Source organism: Armigeres subalbatus, chromosome 2 (genome assembly GCF_024139115.2).
Source record: "Armigeres subalbatus isolate Guangzhou_Male chromosome 2, GZ_Asu_2, whole genome shotgun sequence".
Classification (NCBI taxonomy): Eukaryota; Metazoa; Arthropoda; class Insecta; order Diptera; family Culicidae; genus Armigeres; species Armigeres subalbatus.
In genome coordinates, this window is record NC_085140.1 from 1,497,633 (window position 1) to 1,517,537 (window position 19,905).

Consider the following 19,905-nt stretch of genomic DNA (forward strand, 5'->3'; position numbering starts at 1 on the left):
ATTTCAGGATCCCCGGAACAACCCTGTATTTCGAAAACATCCATAGCGGGGAAGTGATTGTGCAATCATAGTTGGAATTTTCTATTACGTCTGAATGTCCACAAAACCGTCCTCCGGGAGATCAGGAATATCAGTCAAAATGATCAATTCCAAAAGTTCATTCCTAATTTTTCCTTGATTTTTTGTAGTTTTTTTTCGAGCGATAAACGTAAAGCTTTATAAGCTTCAAATGCCAAAAACAACCAAAAATAAATTGCGAAAAACGCGACCCCAGTGCACCGTTTAATAAATATAAGACTGTATGTAGAATCCGATAAAAATGCAAGTTGATGAGAGTGCATATTTCCCACGTGCGTGGGTGAGTGAGTAGGTGAGTAATTGAGTTTTTTTTTCTTCCTAAACAAAGAAGGGGGAATCTGTTCAACAGACATCCTGGGTTGTCCAGGAAGTGCGGGGTTAGGGATCACCACCAACAGCAAACGAGGGAGGCAGGACTACATCCCCGACCCGCTAAAACTGCGTTTCGGCCATTGCCGCCAAGCCCATAGTCCCTTCGGTATAACCAGAAAGTAATGCTTCAAAGGGGGGCCAGTGCACAACGCACCCTCGAGGTTAGCTGCGTGTCCTTGCAGCACCGAACATCGTAACTCGCTTTTTTTGAAGAACACCATGGAATCGTGCCAGCGCGTTGCCGGCTTTCCAGGTGGCCTTACCACGCCCTATGTCCTCGGAAGGTGGGAAGGGTCGACTTCGCGCCTGCTTCCCTCTGCACGACTGGTATCAAGAATGATGATGCCGCGTGCACCCCAAATTGACCTTTCTGCGATAGGGCCTATTCGCCAGCACACAAAGGGACTTGCCGACGCGGTGCCTACGCCTGCCCCAGCCTTGACGAGGACCCCTTTCCGTCCTCGGGCTCGGAACCCGCCCGGTTGACTGACGCCGCGAAAGCGACGATACCATGTTGTTCTTCGCGCGGCCACTTGTTCGATAAAAGGATCGATTTCGACCACAGAGCATGACCACCGGTATGACCCATGAAGCCGACTCCGATCCCTTGGACCACCTCTTATTTGCGCCTGAACTAGCCATCCTTGAGTCCACGCACCACCTTCTGTGTAGCTCCGAGACGGTTTGGGCGATAGCCGATAAAACGGCGTTCCAGCCAACTTCATCTTGGCACATCCTCCGAACTAGGTTGTCCGGGGTAGTGTTCAGACCACATGTGGCAAGCATGTGGTCACGCATTGCGCGAAAATGTGAGCACACGGACAACACGTGTTCCGCCGTTTCCTCTAAATCTGCGCACACCAAACACTCGGACGAGGCCGAGCAAGCCAGCTGCATTACCTGCACTGTGATTTGCAGCACACTTAAACGCCGGGCCCTTCGAACCCCCCATGGGGTGCTTGTTGTGCACAGCTTTGCTGGAACAAATCAAACAATTGGGAGGGTGCATTGTATTTATGTCCCTCCAATCCGCAGCGTCGGCAGAGATTGCTTCTGTCAGGGCCTTTGCAGTCCCATTGCTTGTGCCCCGGTTCCAGGCACTTGAAGCAAACTTCGGGTTGCTCGTATATGCCCACAGGGCATACCGACCATACCACCTTGACGCTCCCTAACTTGACTACCTTGGAGGCGTCCGCTGCAGATAGCCGAACCAATGCTACCTGCGTCCCTACCGGACCTTTCCGTAGCCGAACGGCTGCGGTGGGCGTCTCCACTTCACACTGTCGCCGCAGTGCCGTGACGAGCTCTTCGAGTTCGGTGATCTCGTCCAGGTCTTTAACCCTTAGACTCACCTCCGTCATGAGTGCCCTCACCTTGACCGTCTCGCCTAGGACTTCCTCCGCCAACTTCTTGTAAGCGGCGCCCTTTTGCGAGACGCCCCGCTTCAGCTCGAGGATCATCTCGCCCATCCAGGTACGTCTTATTCGACGTACGTCGGCGCCGAGTTCACCGAGCTTGACGTCACTCCTCATCGCCTTCAAGACGTCCGAGTACTTAGCCTCGTCCGCCGTAATGACTAGGGCATCGCCCCTGGAGCGATTGGTGCCTACCCTAGACTTCTTGCTACCCTCATTCGCCTGGGCCTTCTTTTCGGCCCTTGACGTCTTTGGTTTCCTCTTGTTCTTGACCAGGGTCCAGGAGGCGTCATCTATTTCCCTGGTCTGGTGCGGCTGAGAGCTCTGCTGCCGTAACCCCCTTACCACCGTCTTTCCAAGGTGAACGGACCTTTCCAGGTCCTTCCTCCCCGGTTTTGGAGGTACCTGGCCGGGGTTCAGCTTCCCAGCCCCACTACCCTTGTTCGGGATAGTAACCCTTCACGTTTTGGAGCGGCCCCCATCGCCTGGAGACTGTCTTCCCCGTTTTGTGTCTGCTCCGTTGGAGCAGTCACCCCCGACGTACCCGCAAATACTTGAGCCTCAGTCTGGGTAGACTTTGGTACCACCGTCTTCGCTGGCACGCCTTCGGTCGATTCGTCCTTGCCCGAGTCCGCGAATCCTTAGGCCTCAGTCTGGGTAGACCTTGACTCCACGGATTTCACGGGTTTACACTTGGCCGTCCCGACCGCCCTCTCCAGCTTGGCGTCCAGCATTGACTTTCGAAGTTTTTGCAAGCTCCTCTTGAGGTCATTCATTTCATTTCATTTCATTTATTTAGTTAACATCTAAACAGATAACACTGAATAAACAATTTGACGCCACAATGCACGGTTCGAGGCCGCATCTCTCCATCCTCGGATACGCCCCACGCTCGCCAAGTCGTTTTGCACCTTGTCTGCCCATCTCGCTCGCTGCGCTCCACGCCGTCTCGTACCTGCCGGATCGGAAGCGAACACCATCTTTGCAGGGTTGCTGTCCGGCATTCTTCATGTCCTGCCCATCGTACCCTTCCGGCTTTAGCTACCTTCTGGATACTGGGTTCGCCGTAGAGTTGGGCGAGCTCATGGTTCATTCTTCGCCGCCACACACCGTCTTCTTGCACACCGCCAAAAATGGTCCTAAGCACCCGTCTTTCGAATACTCCGAGTGCTTGCAAGTCCTCCTCGAGCATTGTCCATGTTTCATGTCCGTAGAGGACAACCGGTCTTATAAGCGTCTTGTACATGACACATTTGGTGCGGTGGCGAATCTTTTTCGACCGTAGTTTCTTCTGGAGCCCGTAGTAGGCCCGACTTCCACAGATGATGCGCCTTCACGACTAACGTTGTTGTCAGCCGTTAGCAAGGATCCGAGGTAGACGAATTCCTCGACCACCTCGAAGGTATCCCCGTCTATCGGTACACTACTTCCCAGGCGGGCCCTGTTGCGCTCGGTTCCGCCCACAAGCATGTACTTTGTCTTTGACGCATTTACAACCAGTCCACGTTGTTGCTTCACGTTTCAGGCGGGTGTACAGTTCTGCCACCTTTGCAAATGTTCGGCCGACAATGTCCATGTCATCCGCGAAGCAAATAAATTGACTGGATCTGTTGAAAATCGTACCCCGGCTGTTACACCCGGCTCTCCGCATGACACCTTCTAGAGCAATGTTGAACAACAGGCACGAAAGTCTTGAAAACCTTGTCTTAGTCCCCGGCGCGATTCGAACGAACTGGAGTGTTCGCCCGAAATCTTCACACAGTTTTGCACACCATCCACCGTTGCTTTGATCAGTCTGGTAAGCTTCCCAGGGAAGCTGTTCTCGTCCATAATTTCCATAGCTCTACGCGGTCTATACTGTCGTATGCCGCCTTGAAATCAACGAACAGATGGTGCGTTGGGACCTGGTATTCACGGCATTTTTGAAGGATTTGCCGTACTGCGTGCTGTGTGATCTGGTCCGTTGTCGAGCGGCCGTCAACGAAGCCGGCTTGATAACTTCCCACGAACTCGTTCACTAATGGTGACAGACGACGGAAGATGATCTGGGATATCACTTTGTAGGCGGCATTAAGGATGGTGATCGCTCGAAAGTTCTCACACTCCAGTTTGTCGCCTTTCTTGTAGATGGGGCATATAACCCCTTCCTTCCACTCCTCCGGTAGCTGTTCGGTTTCCCAGATTCTGACTATCAGTTTGTGCAGGCATTTTTTTATTATTATGTCTTTATTTGTGTGTTTTTTTTAATTTTACATTAAGTTTAACACAAAGGCAAAAGTGCAGGCAAGTGGCCAGCTTTTCCGGGCCCATCTTGATGAGCTCAGGTACCCATCCTTACCAGCTGCTTTATTGGTCTTTAGCTGTTGAATGGCATCCATAACTTCCCTCAAGGTGGGGCCTGGTTGGCTTCCATCATCCGCTGAACTGACGTAGTCATCTCCTCCGCTGCCTTGACTTTCACTGCCTGTACTCTCCGCGCCATTCAGATGTTCCTCGTAGTGCTCCTCTTGAGGTCCTTACTGATATTATGCTTCGATGACGCAAAGTCGATGATGGCGTCCAGCTGTTCCGTCGCCACCTCGAAGGCCGAAAGCCCATCGCGTTTGCGGTTCATCGCCTCCACAAGCCATGGGCCGTCAATAACCTCTACCGGCGTTTCTTTAGCCGAGAGAAAGGTTGAGTGACCCACGCTGGCGCTGCGCACTGAGCTGCCGACTATTGCCTCCGGCCTCCTAGGCGGATACCTGAACAACCCACCTCTTGCGAAGGGGTTGTCGCCTACACTACTACCACTTCTTCTTCTTCTTCTTCTTCTTCTTATTAGCATTACATCTCACACTGGGACAGAGCCGCCTCGCAGCTTAGTGTTCATTAAGCACTTATTAACTGCGAGGTTTCTAAGCCAAGTTACCATTTTTGCATTCGTATATCATGAGGCTAACATGATGATACTTTTAAGCCCAGGGAAGTCGAGACAATTTCCAATCCGAAAATTGCCTAGACCGGGAATCGAACCCAGCCACCCTCAGCATGGTCTTGCTTTGTAGCCGCGCGTCTTACCGCACGGCTAAGGAGGGCCCTACTACCACTAATTGAAGAATTGGCTTGGTTTCCCATTTTGGTCCCACGAGTTGCTCGGGAAAAGAGGTCCACCACGCCAGAGCCCAGCATGACGCGGTAATGGACAATTACTGTGGAGGGTGCCCAGGTACCCCACAGGCTCCGTTAAAGGCCTAGCTTATTATTTCACCCCCCTGGCCATGCATCCTCGGCACGGGTCGCTTGACGCCTTGGGATTAGGGGTTAGGGACGATGGTCCCGGTCTAACTCGCAGTGGCCATGGGGAGGGGCCGTCAAGCCCTTGGACAAAGTCCCTGCTGCCCCCGAGTAATTGCGTGAGTAAGGGAGTTATTGAGCAAGTGAGTGAGTGAGTGAATAAGTGAGTGAGCAAGTAAGTGAGTAAGCGAACAAGCGAATGAAAGATTATCGTTCATTAGAGTATGAATAAATGAGTAAACGAACGCGGTAAACCAATAAATGAAAATATAATCGTATGAGAGAATGAGTGACTGCTTAAGTGAGTGAGTGAGTAAGCGAGTAAATGAGTGAGTGAGTAAATGGGCGAATGAGTAAATGAGAGAGTGAGTAAGTGGGTGAATGTGCAAGTAATTAGGAGTGAGTGAGTGAGTAAATGATTGAGCCAGTAAGTGAGCGAGTAAGTTAATGAATAAGTGAGTAAGTGAGTGAATAAGTAAGTTAGTAAGAGAGTAAGTGAGTTAGTAATTAAGTCAGTGAATAAGTTAGTGAGTGAAGATTTAATCAGATGATGAGGGAAGCTTGAAAGTGAGAAAATTTAATTAAGGAGGAACGATTGATTTAGTGAGTTAGTTAATCAATTAGTGTGGAAGTAAGCATGTGAATAGCCGTGAGTGTCTGATTGGGTGAGTGAGCAAATGAATAAGTGAGTAAGTGAGTGAATGAGTGGGAAGTGAGTAAGCGGGAGAACAAATTAATGATTATTTGAGTAAGAATAAAAAAACAGACGAATTATTCAATAGGTGAAAAAGAGAGTGAGTTAGTGACTAAGTGAGTATGCGAGATAGTGAGTGAAGTGATTCAGTTGGTGAGTAAGCAAATGTAAAAGTATAATATTGGGTAAGGAAGTTAGTTAATGAGATAACGAGCCAATATGTGTGTAAGTTCGTAACTGAGTGAATGAGTGAGAATGTGATTGAGTGGAAAAGTGAAAGAGATAGTGGTTATATAAGTGAATGTATAAGAGAATCAGTTTGTGAGTAGATGAGAAAAAAATATTGAGCGAATATGTGCATGTGTGATACTGTGAGTGAGTTAATGTTTAAGATTGAAACAAATATGAATGAGTTAGTCTTAAAACCATTTAAACATCGCAATGAATTAAATTTTTTGTTCCAAGGCATCATTATTCTTCGTGATTTGTCTACCAGTGACCATCATTTATTTCTTCTATGAAGTGTTTTGATGTTCTCCGTGGTGACAACTTGAAATCATTTTGTTCACACAATTTCCATATAAGTTTTCTTAGTGCGATTTAAAAAATAAAAACCCCATACAATCCGTTGAAAACGCTTCTTGATGAAGTACTTTTACGCGGTTTTTAGAGTTTTTACGACTTTTGGAATTTACGTGGTTTTGATTTACATGAAAGTATCCCTCGTGTAAAAACCGACTTCAGTGTACTTTTTTATTCAGGTCAATCATTTTTAGCTTAACGTCTCAGTACATTGTATGATAATTTTCTTGTTTATCCTATCATTACATTATTATTGTTTTGGAGTCATTCACAAATCACAACCTTCCTGGACGCCCTTTATCAACTTTCCAAATAATAACAGAGAGACTTGTATTGTATTGGATTTATAAAATGAATATAACATTAAAGTTGTGAATAATCGACAGTCACAGATACATGCCTTCCAGTCGTTATAAATTATGAGTCGTTTTACCCCATGTTCCCCAAGTGTAACACATTGACACGGCTGATCAGAATCTCGTAAATATGAATAATCTCTTGTTATATACAGTGGACGTATCTTATAATTAGTCGACATCTATACGCCTAGAAAGTAAGATGGTAAGTTCATTGCACCTGGAAATACTTGCATTTAATCATTGGTCACGAAAAATCATTGGTCTGGTATTACGTTATTCGGCGATATTCGGTAATATTTCAGTACCTAGCCGTTAGCCATATTTTGTAATCCCGAAATAAAATCTTGCGCAAATTTGCGCCATTTTAAAATCTCGGGTCTCGACATTTGGAGGTCACAGGAGACATTTACTATTGATTGCACCCACAATTTACCAGAATTAATAATTACGAAAAATCGCGAAGCTCTGGGATTAACTTTAAAAATTGTCAATTTTAGGGATGTTCCGGATCTTCCGAAGAACCATTTCTGGGGCATTTGGAGATCACAGAATATATTTACTGTTGATTGTACCCACAATTTGCCAGACTAAATGGTTATCAAAAATCGCAAAGCTGAATGAATGAACTTTTGGAATTGGTCATTTTACGGATGTTCCGGATCTTCCGGAGCCATTTTACGGATATTCCGGATCTTCCGGAAAACCATTTCTGGGACATTTGTAGGTCACAGAAGACTTTAACTATTGATTGCACCCACAATTTGCCAGAATGAATGGTTCCGAAAAAATCGCGGAGCTCTGGGATTAACTTTTAAAAATGGCCATTTTACGGATTTTCCGGATATTCCGGAGGACCGTTTCTGGGACATTTGTAGACCACAGAATTTGCCAGAATGAATAGTAATCAAAAATCACGAAGCTCTGGGATGAACTTTTGAATTGGCCATTTTACGGATGTTCCGGATCTTCCGGGGAATCATTTATGGGGCATTTGGAGTTCACAGAAGACACTTACTATTGATTGCACCCACAATTTTCCAGAATTAATGGTTACCAAAAAATCGCGGAGCTCTGGGATTTACTTTTAGAATTGGCCACTTCTACGAATGTTCCGGATCTTCCGGAGCACCGTTTCTGGAACATTGGGGGTCATAGAAGACTTTAACTATTGATTGCACCCACAATTTGCCAGAATTAATGGTTATCAAAAAATCGCGAAACTCTGGGGTGAACTTTTGGAGTTGGCCATTTTACAGTTGGTCATCACAGAAGACTTTAACTATTAATTGCACTTACTATTAAAACTATTAAAAAATCGCGAAGTTCTGGGGATCAACTTCTAAAATTGTCCACTTTTCGGAAGTTCCGGATCTTCCAGAGGGCTCTTCGATGACCGCTAGAGGGATAAATTTCCCCAGAAATAGCATATACAATATGGCAAATACAGTTGGGATGTTCAGAGCACATATTTGCAAGCAATTTTATATTTCATATCACGAAACTCGGAAATTTGGTGCCAAATTGAGAAGCTTAAACAGTACCTCTTTAGTACAGGTTCCCAGTTCCCAGTACATGAGCTTGTTATTGGAACCTACAGCTTTCATTTGATGCCTAAAAATCGAAAATCGGTTGAGATTTGAGTTTTTGTGATCGTGATGAAATCTTGGGTACAAATGGACCCCAATGCACAATGTGTCAATTTTTTTTGTGGCGCCTCTCCTAGATGTCGCTGGAAGTTGATTTTCACAGTCACTTTCGGTGCAATTATATCCGACACGCGACGAAATGGCGCCTGAAACTTTGCGTTTTCTGGGTGGCGATTTGTTTTCAACTGTGATATTTTAGTTTCGGAACATATTTTGCATTTCAACGGCCAGAAAGCTTACTGTCAAGTATGAGATCAGGATAAGATAGGGTAAATCACTACTTGGGCCTATGGACCCCATTCCCGGCTCACTGCACAGAAAACTAATGATTTATACTGTTTGGTAGCTGTAGGCTTATGATTGATAATTTTTAAAAAGTCTCCTATTTATCGCGCACGATACTCAATATTTTTCAACCATTTATTTCACTCCTAATCGATCCAATTATAGAAAATAAAATGTAGATTTTAAACTTTTTGCTCTTTGTTGCAACACCACTGGAGCCGGAGTGATTCTTTCCACTTTTACAAAACGGTATCATCAAATAAACACCTACCTGAAAATCATCACAGTGCTCGATACAACCATTGCTTCAGGCTGGTTACCACCACACAATAATGCTAAAATCACGCATTTCAATCTTTTCTAATTGTTCTTATCACTAGATCTTATATAAACATATTAGAATACATTTAAAAATGTATCCTCAAACCGAACAAAAAATCACCTCGGCCCAAGAACTTCTAGCTGTACAGTGCTGCCAAAAGCCATGAGTCTTATTTTAGTATGAAGATAATTCTTCGTCGTTAATAGGAAAACTGTCTAAAACGTTTATGCTTTTATGTTATTTATAATTATCTCAATTTCAAAGACTAAAAACAATATTTTTTCAAGTATTTGGAAGTAATTTGGATGAGTGCATATATCTTCTCAACCAAATAAAAATTATTAAAATAATTATTATTAATAATACCATCAGGCATCACGTTATCGTGGAACGTGCATATTTTTGTTTACGTCGCATTTTCTACCGTCCCGAGAGAGAGAATGAGAGTAAGATGTTGAGAGATTGAGTAAAATATTGCGTATGCCGAAGAGACTTGCGTATGCCGGATAAGCAATCGCCTATGACAGAAATGAGTGCTGGACCATGTTAATTTAAATCAAATAAAAGCTTTTTCGAGCGATTTTTAGCAAGAATAACTATTTTTTAAGCAGAGGTGAACCCCATCGCAATATTACACGGCCCACAAAATTCAGGAAAAGTAGCTCCTAGTCATAAATATCAATTAAATAATGCAGTCGTGCGCATGTTAGGCCGGGAATGGGGTAAGATCTCGGTCCCACACGGTACAAAAAGTGAGACAAAGGGGGGAGGGGGGTTGATAATCGCCAAGTTTTACGTGACGTACTTTGATCTTTCATATTATATTCCTTGAAACTTACACTATACCTAGACAATCGCGGGATGTGCATGGGGTTCTCGGTCTAGTAGCGTATTTATGCTAGGCTTAGGTACTATCTAGGTATATTATTTTATTCTACTGCTGTGCTTACCTCTACTCGCTTGTTAAACTCAGGGCCGATTTCTTTACCTCCGCTTAACTCTTAAGCGGTGTTTACCCATACGTTTAAACTTGGTTTAAGGTCTAAGCGGGGGTGGAGAATGCTTAGGTATACATGTGAAGAGCCAGGAGCTACTATTTCCTTGATCTTTATTCAACCGCATTTGTACCTGTCGGTAGATTTCCAAACTCTAAATAATATACCTATATAGTACCTAAGCCTAGTATAAATTGCGTATAGGTTGCGATCATTTTCTTCAAGTTGAGTCAAGTACGAGACACTGAAGATCGTCTTCAGTTGAGGTCGACTGTTGAGGTCGAAATACGTATATAACAAGGTGGAATTAAACGGGATGGTACAAACTCGTCTTATGACAAGTGAAGACATTCCACTAATAAGATCAAATTAATTTTCCGATTAAATTTGTTATGATTTACTCAATGATAAAAGATCACACATGGGGAACAAAATTTAACCTTTTGCGGGTCCTTAGAACCAGTGTTGTAAAATGTCATTTGCATTCGTTTGTATAATTTTCCCAGAACTTGTTTCAGAAGGTAGCTATCAATTCATGTTGTATGACGAACTTATAGCGGTCCCCACACTGGAACAGAGCCGCCTCGCAGCTTAGTGTTCATTATGCACTTCCTTAGTTATTAAATGCAAGGTTTCTATGCCAAGTTACCATTTCTGGATTTGTATATCATGAGGCTAACATGATGATACTTTTAAGCCCAGGGAAGTCGAGACAATTTCCAATCCGAAAATTGCCTAGACCGGTACCGGGAATCGAACCCAGCCACCCTCAGCATGGTCTTGCTTTGTAGCCGCGCGTCTTACCGCACGGCTAAGGAGGGCCCTACTACCACTAATTGAAGAATTGGCTTGGTTTCCCATTTTGGTCCCACGAGTTGCTCGGGAAAAGAGGTCCACCACGCCAGAGCCCAGCATGACGCGGTAAGGGACAATTACTGTGGAGGGTGCCCAGGTACCCCACAGGCTCCGTTAAAGGCCTAGCTTATTATTTCACCCCCCTGGCCATGCATCCTACGCCTTGGGATTAGGGGTTAGGGACGATGGTCCCGGTCTAACTCGCAGTGGCCATGGGGAGGAGTTGTCAAGCCCTTGGACAAAGTCCCTGCTGCCCTGAGTAATTGCGTGAGTAAGGGAGTTATTGAGCAAGTGAGTGAGTGAGTGAATAAGGAGGTGAGCAAGTAAGGAGTAAGCGAACAAGCGAATGAAAGATTATCGTTCATTAGAGTACGAATAAATGAGTAAACGTACGTGATAAACCAATAAATGAAAAATTATTCGTATGAGAGAATGCGTGACTGCGTGATTGAGTGAGTGAGTAAGCGAGTAAATGAGTGAGTGAGTAAACAAGGAATGAGTAAATGAGAGAGTGAGTAAGTGGGTGAATGTGCAAGTAATTAGGGAGGAGTGAGTGAGTAAATGATTGAGCCAGTAAGTGAGCGAGTAAGTTAATGAATAAGTGAGTAAGTGAGTGAATAAGTAAGTTAGTAAGATAGTAAGTGAGTGGGTAATTAAGTCAGTGAATAAGTTAGTGAGTGAAGATTTAATCAGATGATGAGGGAAGCTTGAAAGTGAGAAAAATTTAATGAAGGAGGGAACGATTGATTTAGTGAGTTAGTTAATCAATTAGTGAGGAAGTAAGCATGTGAATAGCCGTGAGTGGCTGATTGGGTGAGTGAGCAAATGAATAAGTGGGTAAGTGAATCAATGAGTAGGAAGTGGGTAAGCGAGAGAAGAAATTAATGATAATTGAGTAAGAATAAAACAACGGACGAATTATTCAATAGGTGAGTAAGTGAGTGAGTTAGTGACTAAGTGAGTATGCGAGATAGTGGGTAGGCGTAATTCAGTGGGTGAGTAAGCAAATGTAAAAGTATAATGGTGGGTAAGGAAGTTGGGTAATGAGATAACGAGCCAATATGTGTGTAAGATAGTGACTGAGTGAATGAGTGAGCATGTGATTGAGTGAAAAAGTGAAAAAGTAGAGGTTATGTAAGTGAATGTATAAGAGAATCAGTTTGTGAGTATATGAGAAAAATATTGAGCGAATATGTGCATGTGTGATACTGTGAGTGAGTTAATGTTTAAGATTGAAACAAATATGAATGAGTTAGTCTTAAAACCATTTAAACATCGCAATGAATTAAATTTTTTGTTCCAAGGCATCATTATTCTTCGTGATTTGTCTACCAGTGACCATCATTTATTTCTTCTATGAAGTGTTTTGATGTTCTCCGTGGTGACAACTTGAAATCATTTTGTTCACACAATTTCCATATAAGTTTTCTTAGTGCGATTTAAAAACGAAAACCCCATACAATCCGTTGAAAACGCTTCTTGATGAAGTACTTTTACGCGGTTTTAGAGTTTTTACGACTTTTGGAATTTACGTGGTTTTGATTTACATGAAAGTATCCTCGTGTAAAAACCGACTTCAGTGTACTCTTTTATTCAGGTCAATCATTTTAGCTTAACGTCTCAGTACATTGTATGATAATTTTCTTGTTTATCCTATCATTACATTATTATTGTTTTGAGTCATTCACAAATCACAACCTTCATGGACGCCCTTTATCAACTTTCCAAATAATAACAGAAAGACTTGTATTGTATTTGATTTATAAAATGAATTTAACATTAAAATTGTGAATAATCGACAGTCACTGATACATTCCTTCCAGTCGTTATAAATTATGAGTCGTTTCACCCCTTATTCCCCAAGTGTAACATACATTGACACGGCTGATTAGAATCTCGTAAATATGAATAATCTCTTGTTATATACAGTGGACGTATCTTATAATTAGTCGACATCTATACGCCTAGAAAGTAAGATGGTAAGTTCATTGCACCTGGAAATACTTGCATTTAATCATTGGTCACGAAAAATCATTGGTCTGGTATTACGTTATTCGGCGATATTCGGTAATATTTCAGTACCTAGCCGCTAGCCATATTTTGTAATCCTGAATAAAATCTTGCGCAAATTTGCGCCATTTTAAAATCTCGGTCTCGACATTTGGAGGTCACAGGAGACATTTACTATTGATTGCACCCACACCTATCAGAATTAATAATTACGAAAATCGCGAAGCTCTGGGATTAACTTTAAAATTGTCAATTTTAGGATGTTCCGGATCTTCCGGAGAACCATTTCTAAGGGAATTTGGAGATCACAGAATACATTTACTATTGATTGTACCCCCACAATTTGCCAGACTAAATGGTTATCAAAAAATCGCAAAGCTGAATGAATGAACTTTTGAATTGGTCATTTTACGGATGTTCCGGATCTTTCCGGAGCCATTTTTATGGATGTTCCGGAATCTTCCGGAAAACCATTTCTGGGACATTTGAAAGTCACATAAGACATTAATTATTGATTGCACCCACAATTTGCCAGAATGAATGGTTCCGAAAAAATCGCGGAGCTCTGGGATTAACTTTTAAAAATGGCCATTTTACGGATTTTCCGGATATTCCGGAGGACCGTTTCTGGGACATTTGTAGACCACAGAATTTGCCAGAATGAATAGTAATCAAAAAATCACGAAGCTCTGGGATGAACTTTTGGAATTGGCCATTTTACGGATGTTCCGGATCTTCCGGGGAATCATTTATGGGGCATTTGGAGTTCACAGAAGACACTTACTATTGATTGCACCCACAATTTTCCAGAATTAATGGTTACCAAAAAATCGCGGAGCTCTGGGATTTACTTTAGAATTGGCCACTTCTACGAATGTTCCGGATCTTCCGGAGCACCGTTTCTGGAACATTGGGGTCATAGAAGACTTTAACTATTGATTGCACCCACAATTTGCCAGAATTAATGGTTATCAAAAAATCGCGAAACTCTGGGGTGAACTTTTGGAGTTGGCCATTTTACAGTTGGTCATCACAGAAGACTTTAACTATTAATTGCACTTACTATTAAAACTATTAAAAATCGCGAAGTTCTGGGATCAACTTCTAAAATTGTCCACTTTTTTCGGAAGTTCCGAATCTTCCAGAGGGCTCTTCGATGACCGCTGGAGGAATAAATTTCCCCAGAAATAGCATATACAATATGGCAAATACAGTTGGGATGTTCAGAGCACATATTTGTAAGCAATTTTAGGTTTCGTATCACTAACTCGAACATTAGGTGCCAAATTGAGAAGCTTAAACAGTACCTCATCAGTACAGGTTCCCAGTTCCCAGTACATGAGCTTGTTATTGGAACCTACAGCTTTCATTTGATGCCTAAAAATCGAAAATCGGTTGAGATTTGAGTTTTTGTGATCGTGATGAAATCTTGGGTACAAATGGACCCCAATGCACAATGTGTCAATTTTTTTTGTGGCGCCTCTCCTAGATGTCGCTGGAAGTTGATTTTCACAGTCACTTTCGGTGCAATTATATCCGACACGCGACGAAATGGCGCCTGAAACTTTGCGTTTTCTGGGTGGCGATTTGTTTTTCAACTGTGATATTTTAGTTTCAGAACATATTTTGCATTTCAACGGCCAGAAAGCTTACTGTCAAGTATGAGATCAGGATAAGATAGGGTAAATCACTACTTGGGCCTATGGACCCCATTCCCGGCTCACTGCACAGAAAACTAATGATTTATACTGTTTGGTAGCTGTAGGCTTATGATTGATAATTTTTTAAAGTCTCCTATTTATCGCGCACGATACTCAAATATTTTCAACCATTTATTTCACCCTAATCGATCCAATTATAGAAAATAAAATGTAGATTTTAAACTTTTGCTCTTGTTGCAACACCACTGAGCCGGAATGTTTCTTTCCACTATACAAAACGGTATCATCAAATAAACACCTACCTAAAAATCACTACAGTGCTCGATACAACCACTGCTTCCAGGCTGGTTACCACCACACAATAATGCTAAAATCACGCATTTCAATCTTTTCTAATTGTTCTTATCACTAGAGCTTATATAAACCTATTAGAATACATTTAAAATTGTATCCTCAAAACGAACAAAAAATCACCTCGGCCCAAGAACTTCTAGCTGTACAGTGCTGCCAAAAGCCATGAGTCTTATTTTAGTATGAAGATAATTCTTCGTCGTTAATAGGAAAACTGTCTAAAACGTTTATGCTTTTATGTTATTTATAATTATCTCAATTTCAAAGACTAAAAACAATATTTTTTCAAGTATTTGGAAGTAATTTGGATGAGTGCATATATCTTCTCAACCAAATAAAAATTATTAAAATAATTATTATTAATAATACCATCAGGCATCACGTTATCGTGGAACGTGCATATTTTTGTTTACGTCGCATTTTCTACCGTCCCGAGAGAGAGAATGAGAGTAAGATGTTGAGAGATTGAGTAAAATATTGCGTATGCCGAAGAGACTTGCGTATGCCGGATAAGCAAGTGAATAAGTTAGTGAGTGAAGATTTAATCAGATGATGAGGGAAGCTTGAAAGTGAGAAAAATTTAATGAAGGAGGGAACGATTGATTTAGTGAGTTAGTTAATCAATTAGTGAGGAAGTAAGCATGTGAATAGCCGTGAGTGGCTGATTGGGTGAGTGAGCAAATGAATAAGTGGGTAAGTGAATCAATGAGTAGGAAGTGGGTAAGCGAGAGAAGAAATTAATGATAATTCGAGTAAGAATAAAACAACGGACGAATTATTCAATAGGTGAGTAAGTGAGTGAGTTAGTGACTAAGTGAGTATGCGAGATAGTGGGTAGGCGTAATTCAGTGGGTGAGTAAGCAAATGTAAAAGTATAATGGTGGGTAAGGAAGTTGGGTAATGAGATAACGAGCCAATATGTGTGTAAGATAGTGACTGAGTGAATGAGTGAGCATGTGATTGAGTGAAAAAGTGAAAAAGTAGAGGTTATGTAAGTGAATGTATAAGAGAATCAGTTTGTGAGTATATGAGAAAAAAATATTGAGCGAATATGTGCATGTGTGATACTGTGAGTGAGTTAATGTTTAAGATTGAAACAAATATGAATGAGTTAGTCTTAAAACCATTTAAACATCGCAATGAATTAAATTTTTTGTTCCAAGGCATCATTATTCTTCGTGATTTGTCTACCAGTGACCATCATTTATTTCTTCTATGAAGTGTTTTGATGTTCTCCGTGGTGACAACTTGAAATCATTTTGTTCACACAATTTCCATATAAGTTTTCTTAGTGCGATTTAAAAAACGAAAACCCCATACAATCCGTTGAAAACGCTTCTTGATGAAGTACTTTTACGCGGTTTTAGAGTTTTACGACTTTTGGAATTTACGTGGTTTTGATTTACATGAAAGTATCCCTCGTGTAAAAACCGACTTCAGTGTACTTTTTTATTCAGGTCAATCATTTTTAGCTTAACGTCTCAGTACATTGTATGATAATTTTCTTGTTTATCCTATCATTACATTATTATTGTTTTGGAGTCATTCACAAATCACAACCTTCCTGGACGCCCTTTATCAACTTTCCAAATAATAACAGAGAGACTTGTATTGTATTGGATTTATAAAATGAATATAACATTAAAGTTGTGAATAATCGACAGTCACAGATACATGCCTTCCAGTCGTTATAAATTATGAGTCGTTTTACCCCATGTTCCCCAAGTGTAACACATTGACACGGCTGATCAGAATCGTAAATATGAATAATCTCTTGTTATATACAGTGGACGTATCTTATAATTAGTCGACATCTATACGCCTAGAAAGTAAGATGGTAAGTTCATTGCACCTGGAAATACTTGCATTTAATCATTGGTCACGAAAAATCATTGGTCTGGTATTACGTTATTCGGCGATATTCGGTAATATTTCAGTACCTAGCCGCTAGCCATATTTTGTAATCCCGAAATAAAATCTTGCGCAAATTTGCGCCATTTTAAAATCTCGGGTCTCGACATTTGGAGGTCACAGGAGACATTTACTATTGATTGCACCCACAATTTTCCAGAATTAATAATTACGAAAAATCGCGAAGCTCTGGGATTAACTTTAAAAATTGTCAATTTTAGGGATGTTCCGGATCTTCCGAAGAACCATTTCTGGGGCATTTGGAGATCACAGAATATATTTACTGTTGATTGTACCCACAATTTGCCAGACTAAATGGTTATCAAAAAATCGCAAAGCTGAATGAATGAACTTTTGGAATTGGTCATTTTACGGATGTTCCGGATCTTCCGGAGCCATTTTACGGATGTTCCGAATCTTCCGGAGAACCATTTCTGGGACATTTGTAGGTCACAGAAGACTTTAACTATTGATTGCACCCACAATTTGCCAGAATGAATGGTTATTGAAAAATCGCAAAGCTCTGGGATGAACTTTTGGAATTGGCCATTTTACGGATATTCCGGAACTTCTGGAGGACCATTTCTGGGACATTTGTAGGTCACAGAATTTGCCAGAATGAATAGTAATCAAAAAATCACGAAGCTCTGGGATGAACTTTTGGAATTGGCCATTTTACGGATGTTCCGGATCTTCCGGGAATCATTTATGGGCATTTGGAGTTCTAGAAGACACTTACTATTGATTGCACCCACAATTTTCCAGAATTAATGGTTACCAAAAAAATCGCGGAGCTCTGGGATTTACTTTTGGAATTGGCCACTTCTACGAATGTTCCGGATCTTCCGGAGCACCGTTTCTGGAACATTGGGGTCATAGAAGACTTTAACTATTGATTGCACCTACAATTTGCCAGAATTAATGGTTATCAAAAAATCGCGAAACTCTGGGGTGAACTTTTGGAGTTGGCCATTTTACAGTTGGTCATCACAGAAGACTTTAACTATTAATTGCACTTACTATTAAAACTATTAAAAAATCGCGAAGTTCTGGGATCAACTTCTAAAATTGTCCACTTTTTCGGAAGTTCCGGATCTTCCAGAGGGCTCTTCGATGACCGCTAGAGGGATAAATTTCCCCAGAAATAGCATATACAATATGGCAAATACAGTTGGGATGTTCAGAGCACATATTTGCAAGCAATTTTATATTTCATATCACGAAACTCGGAAATTTGGTGCCAAATTGAGAAGCTTAAACAGTACCTCTTTAGTACAGGTTCCCAGTTCCCAGTACATGAGCTTGTTATTGAACCCACAGCTTTCATTTGATGCCTAAAAATCGAAAATCGGTTGAGATTTGAGTTTTGTGATCGTGATGAAATCTTGGGTACAAATGGACCCCAATGCACAATGTGTCAATTTTTTTGTGGCGCCTCTCCTAGATGTCGCTGAAGTTGATTTTCACAGTCACTTTCGGTGCAATTATATCCGACACGCGACGAAATGGCGCCTGAAACTTTGCGTTTTCTGGTGGCGATTTGTTTTTCAACTGTGATATTTTAGTTTCAGAACATATTTTGCATTTCAACGGCCAGAAAGCTACTGTCAAGTATGAGATCAGGATAAGATAGGGTAAATCACTACTTGAGCCTATGGAACCCATTCTCGGCTCACTGCACAGAAAACTAATGATTTATACTGTTTGGTAGCTGTAGGCTTAAGATTGAATTTTTTTCAAAAAGTCTCCTATTTATCGCGCACGATACTCAATATTTTTCAACCATTTATTTCACTCCTAATCGATCCAATTATAGAAAATGAAAATGTAGATTTCAAACTTTTGCTCTTTGTTGCAACACCACTGAGCCGGAGTGATTCTTTCCACTTTTACAAAACGGTATCATCAAATAAACACCTACCTGAAAATCATCACAGTGCTCGATACAACCATTGCTTCAGGCTGGTTACCACCACACAATAATGCTAAAATCACGCATTTCAATCTTTTTCTAATTGTTCTTATCACTAGAGCTTATATAAACCTATTAGAATACATTTAAAATTGTATCCTCAAATCGAACAAAAAAATCACCTCGGCCCAAGAACTTCTAGCTGTACAGTGCTGCCAAAAGCCATGAGTCTTATTTTAGTATGAAGATAATTCTTCGTCGTTAATAGGAAAAACTGTCTAAAAACGTTTATGCTTTTATGTTATTTATAATTATCTCAATTTCAAAGACTAAAACAATATTTTTCAAGTATTTGAAGTAATTTGGATGAGTGTATATATCTTCTCAACCAAATAAAATTATTAAAATAATTATTATGAATAATACCATCTGGCATCACGTTATCGTGGAACGTGCATATTTTTGTTTACGTCGCATGAGAGTAAGATGTTGAGAGATTGAGTAAAATATTGCGTATGCCGAAGAGACTTGCGTATGCCGGATAAGCAATCGCCAATGACAGAAATGAGTGTTGACCATGTTAATTTAAATCAAATAAAAGCTTTTTTCGAGCGATTTTTAGCAAGAATAACTATTTTTAAGCAGAGGTGAACCCCATCGCAATATTACACGGCCCACAAAATTCAGGAAAAGTAGCTCCTAGTCATAAATATCAACCAAATAATGCAGTCGTGCGCATGTTAGGCCGAGAATGGGGTAAGATCTCGGTCCCACACGGTACAAAAGTGAGACAAAGAGGGAGGGGGGTTGATAATCGCCAAGTTTTACGTGACGTACTTTGATCTTTCATATTATATTCCTTGAAACTTACACTATACCCAGACAATCGCGTGATGTGCATGGGGTTCTCGGTCTAGTAGCGTATTTATGCTAGGCTTAGGTACTATCTAGGTATATTATTTTATTCTACTGCTGTGCTTACCTCTACTCGCTTGTTAAACTCAGGGCCGATTTCTTTACCTCCGCTTAACTCTTAAGCGGTGTTTACCCATACGTTTAAACTTGGTTTAAGGTCTAAGCGGGGGTGGAGAATGCTTAGGTATACATGTGAAGAGCCAGGAGCTACTATTTCCTTGATCTTTATTCAACCGCATTTGTACTTGTCGGTAGATTTCAAACTC

General features: G+C 41.4%; 1 protein-coding gene across 1 annotated transcript in view; it reads left to right on the forward strand.

Moving 5' to 3' along the window:
• The window catches only part of LOC134217432 (homeobox protein Hox-A1a-like), an 82,944-nt gene that overhangs the window by 55,701 nt on the left and 7,338 nt on the right, over positions 1-19,905 (forward strand). The window lies entirely within an intron of this gene.